Source organism: Zonotrichia albicollis, chromosome 6 (assembly GCF_047830755.1).
Source record: "Zonotrichia albicollis isolate bZonAlb1 chromosome 6, bZonAlb1.hap1, whole genome shotgun sequence".
In the NCBI taxonomy this organism is placed as follows: domain Eukaryota; kingdom Metazoa; phylum Chordata; class Aves; order Passeriformes; family Passerellidae; genus Zonotrichia; species Zonotrichia albicollis.
This window is the reverse complement of record NC_133824.1, coordinates 24,687,133-24,698,179: the sequence shown is the minus strand read 5'-3', so window position 1 is coordinate 24,698,179 and position 11,047 is coordinate 24,687,133. Positions and strand designations below refer to the sequence as shown.

General features: G+C 37.2%; 1 protein-coding gene across 4 annotated transcripts in view; it reads left to right on the top strand.

The window, feature by feature from the left end:
- Positions 1 to 474: 474 nt before the first annotated feature.
- FMN1 (formin 1) overlaps positions 475 to 11,047 on the top strand; it is a 168,468-nt gene continuing 157,895 nt past the window's right edge. For all 4 annotated transcript variants that reach the window (XM_014267834.3, XM_026793155.2, XM_014267824.3 and 1 more), the window contains exon 1: positions 475 to 671. The gene's annotated coding sequence lies outside the window, so the exon portion shown is untranslated. The remainder of the gene's footprint in view (positions 672 to 11,047) is intronic.

Here is an 11,047-nt window from a genome sequence, read left to right as displayed (position 1 = left end):
TTCATGAGGTAGTTTAGGACGGCAGCTTGTATTCTGATTTTCCTCTTCTAGCAGTGTTAGGAGTAGAGGAGAGAATTTCTTGTGCTCTAATGTTGCAGTCTGGAGTTACGCCTGGTTCGCTTGAGGGCTGCATTGCAATTACTGTGGTGAGCGGTAGCGACATGATTGGCAGCGATGCTCATCCAGGAGGAGAACAGATTTGACGGATTATGCAACGGCAGTTAACGACGCAGCCAAGCCGGGCGCCGCCGTGATGCGTTACTTCCCCAGCCGCCCGCTTTACCGCCTCTGTTTCTGTCACCGCCAGGGCCGCCAGTCCCGGCCCCGGGAGCGGCGCAGCCCCGAGCGCCACTGACGGACCCGCGGCCGCCGCCGGACCGCGCGCGGAGCCGGCGCGCTCCAGCCGCGCGGCCCGCCCATTGGTCAGTGCCCGGCCGCGCGGCCCGCCCATTGGCCAGCCGGGCCGTCAGTCCCGCCCCGCGGGAGGGAGCGGTGCGGCGCGCGCCCCGCAACGGGAGCGCCCCGGGAGGCGGCGGCGGCCCCGGGGAGGAGGAGGCGGGGGCGGCCGGAATAGCGCGGGGCACCCCTGCGGCCGCCCGGCACCCCGCGTCCTTCCCGGCACCCCGAACAGCTGCAGGAGCCCCGCCGCCCGGCGCGCTGCCTCCCGCAAGGTAATGTTCTTTCGTTCGCTTGCCCCCCGGTCTGCCCATCTGCTCGGTTCCCCGCAGTGGCTCTGCCGCAATCGAGTGGATTACCAAATAAAACCACTAACTCAGGACTGCAGGGAAGGGATCTGTTTGGTTGTCATTAGCATCTCGTCTTCTCTCTGGCTGCTTATTTATAAATAGCTTCGGGGGGATCACGAGAGCTGTGATCTCTTAGTTTCTCTTGCGGTCCGAAGAAAGTCCGTAGATTTACTCCCTCCCCCTTTCTTGACAGCGCTATTAAAATAAATTTAACTGGATTACTTCCCCCGCCCAAAATTACTCTTAAACTATCCTCGATTTCTTCTAGTCTGGTGTGCGGGATAGGCGCAGTGAAGCGGGGAACGCAGGTTGTTATAATTCTGTAGCGTTTGATGTGTGCAAATACCGTCGTGCGCTCGGGAGGGCAGATGAGTGGGAAACACGTGACAAATATTTACAGCGCTCGGACAATCTGTTACTCTGGGTTGTGAACCTTATAGGGGTCACCACTGCAGATGAGGCCGATGAACTGTTACTGATGAACTGAGCTAGAATGCATTTGTATGCTGACATCTGCTAATGTCTTTTACACGTAGGAAAAAGATAGATACTGACATCCTGGAGAAACCCTTCTCTTGCAGTTTTGCACGGTCTCCTTTCCTCAGCTGCAGTATTAAATCACATCATGATACTACAGACAGAGTTGGTCTGGGAACTGTGTATATTTAGTCCTTCCAGCTGTCCCACAGTCTTCTTGTCTTGTGATACTTGTTTTCTCAAGTGTGTAGCAGGAATCATAATGAGTTCTTTTCTTGTAGCCTCACAGAAAATCAGCCAATTTTAAAAATTGTTGAGAAATTACAGAGGAAGGAATTTTGAATAGGTTCCTGATTTTAGTTAATTTTTACACCCATCTTTTGAATCATTCAGGATGGCTTTAATGATCATTTTACTTGTAGAAATATCTTGCAGGCGTTATCATTAAACTAATATGTGCACATTTAAAGATAGTTCTACAAGTATATCAGTAGTATTCCTGTAAAGTTTAGGTAAACCAATTCCATGTAATGCTGTGAAACTTTCACCTTTAGCTTGGAGTGTGCTTGCAGGTGGAATAGGCTTGTTTCGGTAAGTTTCAGCAGAAGCAGTTTAGCAACATTGGGTTAAATGGAGAGTGAAAGAAAGAAGAACTGCTTTTTTATGTTACTATAAAAAAACTGTCAAGGCATAACATCAACTTAATTTGAAAGACTGTTCCGAAGGCAGAAAGTTGCAGTTTGGTGTGAAATCAAACATGTTGTGAGCAATAGAAATGAGTTTTCACTTGAGCTGAACCTATCTCACTGAAAGTCAAGTGGCATGGACATGCATTTTCCTCTGTGGTTTTTAAATGGATGTATGTGTAGGGGGTAGAGCTATGTGGGCATGGGTGACTTAATCATGTCGTAAACAAAAGGACAATGTTTCTCTAATATTTTGCATCTTGTGAAGGTAAGATTGAAATAGAGGCATAGGTAAAAGATTTTTGTCTCTATAGAGATTTTTCTTACACAGACAGGTTTTTCCAGGAAATTGAAATTTTTCCTTTCAATTTCTGTTTTCAGATTTTTGTGTCTGTAAAGTGAAAGCTGTAGGCAAATATGAAGTGGAAAAATGGGAAATGGCTGGGTTTCAAAATAAATGCCAAGGTAATGAACTCAGCTTTATACTGACATTTGTCAGGATATAAAAAGGTGGTGAAGAAACTGTTCTGCCTGGTATATGAAGAACTACTTGGCAAGGGGTGGACATTGGGGGTTTTGTGTTTTTGGTCTTTCGTTGGGGGTTTTGGGTTCGGGGGTATTTTTTGTTGTTGTTGTGTTTGTTTTTTTTATGTTTACCTAAGAAAAGGCCTAGGGCCTTCACACTATCACTTAACAAGGTCATCCTTTCTGAGGCTTTGATCCTGCTTTAACTTGCACATATAAAACGTTTGGAAATTGAGCCAAAAGTCAAAGCAGCCTTTGCAATTAAATCCAAATAATACTTTCCAGACAATAGTCAAGAGTAGAGGAAAAAAAAGCAAGAACAATCACAGAGGTCTTCATTAAGGCTCAAGGGTTGAATGGCTTTTTGCTCCTAGAGTATAGCATTTAAGAACTGAATGAGTTCTATTCTTAAAAACACCCAACTTTTCTATGTGCCTTTATGATGCTGTTTCCAAAAATTAGTTTGCGTCCCTTTCTCCACCCAATCTTCCTGGAATCTAAATATCTCGCCTTTTAATTTTTCTTTAGCTATTCTGGCATAAAATTACTTCCTCTTTTAGCTTGGATCTCATATGACTTAAAAAGATATACAATCTCAATGGATATTCCATTAGGGTTTAGGTATCAGGAGGAATACCAAAATGCAGGAAACTGGCCATCATGGAGTAAACAAATAGATATAACTCAATGGAATCTGAACCTTAACCAAGTGTCAATTGTTTCTACTGTTTCAGCATGTTTTATACATTATTATGTATAAATAATGTATAAATTATTAAATATAATGTATTATATTTATACATTATTCCTTGATGACAACCCCTGATTTTTTAGTTAATAGTCATGTCACTGCTATAGTTCCTGTTATGACCATTAATGTTTATTTCCCCATATTTAGAGACAGTAGTGCAAAGACTGCAGTCATATTTTAATGACAAATCCCAAGCTGGTTCTTGATTTTTTTAAAAATCTGGTTTAATGTCTAGTGCCCAGAGTAGTTCAAACCTCCTCTGAGACAGTGGAGCCTATAGAGCTTTGGTCTGCCTGTAACAAGAAACCCAAGGGAAGGGCTCTTTTTGCCATGATGATTTAGTCTTATGCAATTTCACTGCATCTTTCCAGATTAGTATTTGTCATTTTTCTTTCCTGTAGAGACACAGTATCTATAGCTAAATATGCAATATGTATATGTCAGCACTTCTGGCTGAGAAGCTGGAAAAAAAGCACACAAAATGTGATGCATGAGCTCTTATCCAAGCCACTGTCTCCTAGCCAGGCAGGTACTACCATTTCTTTCCATGGAAGATTGAACCTCCAGTCATTACTTTGGACCTTCAGCTTGGCTTTAAATCCAGTTCTGTGGGGCTATAGTTGAGAGCTGATTATTTCTGCAAGGCCATAGACATTTTGTTGAGTTGGGCCCTTAGAAAACTAAAACGGATGTTTAAATTCTTTATATCCAATTGCTCATGTCCCCCATTTAAAGAGTCATCAAGTCTTATAGATTAATATAAATGTCACTACTGAAATCTTGACGTAAAATAGGCATTTCTTATGTCAAGGTTTAAGTTGAGATTTTTCTTACTCATTCTCTTGTAAGCTTATTATATTGAAGTACTGTCTTCTTCATGTTTTAATCTTATGGCTTCTTTTCCCAATGAGGGTTGTATTGTTGATAAGTTCGAACTTCTATGAGGGATTTATGTAAGCTGTTTAATCTTAAACTAATTTGGGTTTTATCATTATTTTAAAATATTTTTATTGGTAAAAATGCATTTGCTGTTGACAGACTTGCTGAATTTAATAAAAATTCTGTGTTCAATCTTCCATGATAGGGAGCAGACCAAGAAATTGACACTGACATATAAACAGCTAACCATTATCAAGACTCTTAAAAATGTTAATGATATGCACTTGGGACTGATAAAACAAACTAAATGTATATCTAAAACCCAGTGCCTACTTCTTTACCAAGCCTTTTGAAAATTTGAAAATCTATTATCTCTCCTAGCAATTTGGTTTATAATTTTGGTTAGTTGTAGTCATATTTTGAAACCATTTAGCTGTGTATGACATGCTTCTAGCAAAAAGTTGGAATGAGGAAAACAAAGGCAATCATAGTTCTCTGATCTAATAATTTCTGATTTGAAGTGTTAATATTATCATCCCAAGTCATTGCATCCCATTTTATCTCATACAGCCAAGGTATTCAAAACTTGACTTATTGTTAGAATTTTTGAAGCAGCCAAACATTCCTTAAGGCTAAAGTAATTTCAAGACCACTAAAATTTTTGAAGGGAGAAAAGTTAAAAGTATTACTGAGTTTATTCTCAACCACCTAATTTTTTGAAAAATATGCATAATTAAAAATAGGTTTGTAACTTGTCAAATACATTATTTTAGAAAATTGTTTTTGATTCTTAGGAACTTAATGTGGGACAGAGTCTTTGACCCTTAACTATAGAAAGATATATGCAAAACCTGCTGTATTTTGTGAAGGAGTCCTTCTATAGGTATAAAATGTTGTTATGGGAGAGGTTTTAATTGCTGTTATTATTCTTTAAATTCAATTTATCTCGTTTTCACCACTGAAGCATCCCTACGATTTGCACCTCATTTTGCCATTAGTCCAAACTTTTTGCAGCTGTGTTTTCTTCCCTCACTGATGAAACAGCTCAACCATTTGCTGCAGTGTAGCCTTTTTTTACTTTGCTTTCCCTGAATACTGTACTGGGTTTAAAGTTCAGGATATATGGCCAGATAAGTCTCTGAAAGTGATGTTTGGTGAAAGACCTCTGATCTAAAAGGCTGTACACTAAATGCCTCATTTAAATATCACCATGAAACTAACAAGCATGGGCATTCAATAATTGAATAAATAAATATGTTCTTTTTTGGTCTGAGGAAATTAAAGATGCTATTAATACAATACAGAACAAGATGCAGCTCTTGCTGAAGAGTTGGCTACTTGAACAAGCAAGATTAAAGCTTTTGGACAAAGATTAACAAGAAGATGATCCTTTTATTTTGAAAATACTTATTTAATTCATGTTATTTTCCTGTAGCAATATCCTATAGTTGCTGCCAGAAGTGGAAACAAGTTCCTGTGTATCCTGTAAGACTTGCCCATTGATCAAGTACTGAGAAAAAATGTTTTATTGTAAGGGGTATTATCTGTCTGGGTTAAAACTGGAAAAAGTCATGTGTGCAGTTTATGACTCAAGTCTGACAGGTACAAATATGTTATTGCAAGTTTGTGTCTTTTTGTTCACTGTAAATGTAAATTTTTTTATCTTAATCTTTTGATAATATATTTTATCAGTATATTTATTTATCAATAATATTTTTGTGCTGGAATATGTAAAAGTTATTTTTTAGGTAATGTGAATAGTTTGTCTGTAGTAGCTTTTCTGGTCTAGTATGGCTTTTTGTTTGTTTCTTTCTTTCTTTGTTGCTTGAAAATCAGCTGACAATTAATAAGTGCAGCTTTTCATTAAGACATCTGTGACCTGAGGCAAAAGATATTTTCCTCTTGCCTCTAATTACTTTTTACATAACTATATGAGTTCATCTGAATGTTAGCCACTCTCCTCTGTACACATATCGAGTAGTTTTCTATTTTAAGTTATAAGACTTCATAGGTGCTCATCTTAGGTACAAAGGATATGGGGAAGGTGTTCGGGATGTAGGGATGTTGTAGGGGAGAGTTATTTGTCTGAATGAGGTATATGTATTGATGTAAAATTAGTAAAGCACAGTATACCGTGTGATTGCTGTTGAGGAATTAACCTTGTCATTATTTTAAAATAGACAAAATAATTGTAATATTTATTTTAATCTCCAGATTTGGCAAAATGCTCTTTTCACAGACTTTTCTGAACTATAAGAGACCCACAACCATCATTGAGTCTAACTCTTAAGTGAATGGCACATACAGGGATAGAACTCACAACTTTGTCATTATTAGCACCATGCTCTAACCAGCTGAGCTAATTACAGGTTTTCTTACCATCAAAGAGTTTGGGGTAATGTTTTTTTGCTTGTTCATAAGGATCTTTTGCATCACTTTGAATCATAAGTTTGGGCTTCTGCATATGGTGTCAGTGTAAGGAATGTTTTTAGTAGTACTTACCTTTCAGTTTGCCTCTTCAGCAGTCAGAAAAATCTGTTCTAGTCAAAAAAATAAACCAACCTAGAAGCAAGAAGATTGACTCATCTGCTCTTTTGGTTCTTCCCATGCCAAATGTCTAAGAGCAAGGTGGAGAGTGTAAAAGCCTGACTGAAGTGCAGAAGAAATTTGTTTGTTTGTTTAAATGCTGTACTTCTTGAAATAGTCTGTTTCAAACAGGCTGTTACTGTGTTATTTCTTTAAGATTGGTGTACAGATTGCCTTTGCTCATTCTCTGCTTTAATGTCTGCTGGTTTGCTACTTACTGTACTTCCTACATTAAAGACTTTTCATATTTGTAATATCCATTGCAGACTTTTTTATTAGCAACCTCTTAAATCATCAGATGGGTGAGTTTGTGATGGAAATCCCATTTGGAAACTAATTCTTGCAAATTAGTCATCTTTGACAAACAGATTTTGGACAATTTTGTGGTATGGTTGACTCCAAAAACAGTTTCATGAGGACATGTTGTGTGACAACTTCCTTTTTTTTTTAACTTGCTGATGCAGTTGTGGCAGAAAAAGATAGATATTGCTTTGCTAAACAGAAGTAGGCTACAGAGGTATGAGAACTTTCATGTCAGACTCCTTTTGGGAACATGATTTTGAGACCTGTTGGTGCAAATAATACATCTATTATTTTATATTTGACTAGCCAAACATTATATACATTTTTCTGTGAAAAAGGGTAATATTAGTTCTAAACCCCAAAGTACCATCACTGTTTTTATCCATCTTCTGTACACTAAGAAGATAATATGCATGTTTATAGCTATGTCAAATGAGACAGTGATCTATGAAGTACCAGAAGAAGTGTGGGGCACTCTGGTTACTGAGAATGTATTTGCTCCTAGTGAGGCATCATCATATTATGCACTCGAGCCAGAAACTTTTATACTTGATTTTAATTAACTTCATATGCCTCATGTAAATTATCTTTTGGTTAAATTGTGGTTTTTGGTTTCAAGAAGTTTTGAAGAAATCTGAAGATTTCCTCATCTTTGGATCACAAGGATGATGTATTCAGAGATCTGAGTTTCAGATTTTTTGTTTCATGGACTCTGTCCTCGATTTCCTGGTTCATGGTATTGGATTAGATTGAACAGAATGACACAGCCAAAAGTTGTATTGATGGTTAGAAATTAGTTTTGGTATAAAAAGGTCTGCACTGTGGATTGACTTAATGACTTTCCACCCTATGTTTTGGGTTATTTCTGTTTCATCTGAATTTGTTGGCAGGACTCTAATATGCTTTAATACTTCCCTTGTGCTGTTGGATGAGATCTGAAATTTAATAAAGCAGCTTCCTGTCTGGCATAGACTCTGTTTTATATTCCTTAATGCTCTCTTTGCTGGTGTAATTCAGTACTTGTGAAGTTGTGAAGAGCAGTATTTTAAACTAGTATTGCTAACAATAAGCAGTATCATTCAAACTATTATACAAATAATTAAATACTCTAAATTTGGTTGGTATTTTTATGTGTGGTGTTTGGTTTGGGGTTTTTTGTTGGTTTTGTCACAATCCAATAAACACAATGTAGACTCAGAGTTGGAAAGTTCTTTATGGAATTCTTTTATTTATGTTAAAGCTGCTGGAATGAGCTGTAATATTTTGTCTTCATTAAGATATTATAAGCTTTCTCTTTCTAATGACAATATCTTTAAGTCTAATGAAAATTTGAAAGAACCTCAGAGAAACTTGAGATTTTAGGCAAGAGCAGAAAATGATGGTGTTTATCTCTATTTGTCTCTATCAGAGTTTTGCTCAGTAAACAAATATTACAGTAATTTATTTCATTTTCTTCAAGCTTGTGAAGCCTTGGACTGTTCACATTTTTATTACCTTTCCTCTACAATGCTTTTGCTGTTATGATGTGTTAATTAGCTACATAGCTCAGAACGTGTGTCATAATGTGCTCAGAAACAGGTTGTCACCTAGTAACAATCAGGAATTAGGGAGAGCTGGGAAAGTAAGGCATTTCAATTCTGGCTTACTTAAGTATCAGAGAAAAGAGGAAGGCCATCTGTCATGCTGAGAAGGGAATGATGTGCCCTGCTAGAGAAAAGGAGCTGTTGGAATGGGGTTCTGGGATTTTAGGAGCACATTTTGAACAGCATAATGAATGGATGTGTTAGCATTAGACTTTGAAGACCACTGTGATACTTTTTGTCATTGTTAAACTGAAAGAAAATCCATCAGCAGAGCAAGTTTGCTTTTCAGCAGCCTATTTAACAACTTCAGCTGTTCTTTCCAGTTGTTAGCTTTTTCTACATAGATGTTTTTCCCTTGAAACAGTGTTCCTCACAGCCTGAATCCCACAGCTCTGCTACTATGCATTGGAAAGCTGCATAGAGAAACTTAGCAATGATGCTGAAGGTTGCTTTCATCGCTCCATGTTGTATGTTCTGTAGTTAGAATTTTAAGTTTTCTTGGAATAATGGTATTTCTACTTAACTTGTATGCTTTGCCTGAATGTGACTTTATTTTACAATATTTCATTCCCTATAGTAAGGTTTGCAATAGATACAGTTTTATAAACAGATTGCAAAGTGAACAAAAAAGTTGAGGATGAGTGTTGTAATAACATTTGAAAGTCCTTTACCAGTTTCTTTCCTTGACATAATTCTCCTGATAGTTTCTTAAAATGCCTCTGTTTATAGAGCAGGGAGTTCACTTCTTTCTTTGTTTTCTGATGGAAGATTATAAAAAAGGTAGAATAAGATGCTGAAGGCAAGGAAGTTAAAATGTTTTCTTGGTCATAAATATATATACTAGTAGAAATAAGCTTCAAAATACCAGTAAACAGTGCTGTTCATGGTATCAAATAATCTTTTAAATCCATTGAAGTTTGTGTACAGAATATGACATTGGCCTAATAATAACAAAGCACCCTTTCTGTTATTGTTCTTGTTACTATTACTGTTTTTTTTCTAATAACTGACTTTTTTTTCTAATAACTGACTTTTAATACTTAATTTCAAACCTGCGTTAATTTTTTCCTTACAAGGAGTTATGCTCTACTCACAGTGATTCTACATTTTAATGTGTCAATGTGTGTATGCCCATTGTTTTATTTGGTGTAACTAAGAAGATAACTAATATCGTGTAGCCTTTATACTAGGTTCAAACTGGCATAACTTTGTTATTCAAAGATAATAACCATTTACAAAAAAAAAAGAAAGCTTGGTAGATTTGTATACTTCTAACTGAAAAAGAGCCTTTAAATTTAATCATTTTTGCAGTATGATTCAAAGAGAGCTGTAGGTCTTGTTTCAGTAATGTAATGATTCAGAACTCAGATTAGATTGGAGGAGCTGCTTGGTTTTTGGGAGGGGCATAGCAAATCTGTGCAGCCGAGACAAGGGCTAGCTAATTCTCTTATTTACACATATCATCTTTTGTCACAGAAAGAACCCCAACCTAAACCCATGCATGTTACCAAAAGTAATGTGCTCTACAGAACAGGGATGACTTGAACCTGGTGATATCATAGATGTCATTTGAGGATAGTAAATTTGATCATAATGTCTGGGTCTCTAGCTACTGAGTCAGTCTTCAAGAAAAGTAGTGACTAAATGTCTTGCAGATTTCCTACCACTTCGTATACTTGAACAGTTTTCTGAATTATGCCACTCAACTGTTAACTCCTAGTGAGCAGAATTAAGGAGCTCATACAGCTCTAATGGAGCCGTATGAGCTCTCATTGTTCTTACTTGTTACTAAAGACAGATATCTCCTCAGTCTTTAAGGATTTTGTGTTCATTTGAAGAATTTCCCTGGCACGAAGAATGATACTACTCAAAGTAAATGGAGAGTCTGAAACTGTTTAAAGAACATTATAAACCAATGCAATTAAATTACTACAATAAATGACTGCTTATTGAGAAGATATTTTGGGTAGATGGTGCTTGATTCTTGCAGTTGGTCTTTACTAATTACTTATAATAATTTATGGACATCATTATAAAATGATACCTAAGTCTGCATAATAAAAACTGATACAAAACTTGTAAATTTTTGGACCTCAGCAAAGCTTTCAATACTGTGTCTCAAAATACAATATCCTTCTGGAAAAAATGTCCAGCACACAGCAGAACCTATATTTTTTTTGTTATTCCAATTTTTCTTGATGTCTTGGCAGTTCCACAAAATAGTACAAGAAGAAAATATTCAAACTTTTTTATTGCCTAAATGTTGTCTTTATAAATAAAGCAGTGAGACTTAATTACATTGTGACGGTCTTATGCTGGTTCTTGTGCTGAGTGAAAACGCAACAGGCATGCTTGAATGGTTCTTTTTAGTAAATGTTCAACAGCAAGTTAACTTTTAACAGAGAGAAGGCAAGAGATTCCACCATTGAAAAGTAAGGTCTCTTTGAAATGGGTGTTTTAGTGACCATCTTGTTACCTGATGGAAGAGCATTGACTGAGAACCCTGGAGAC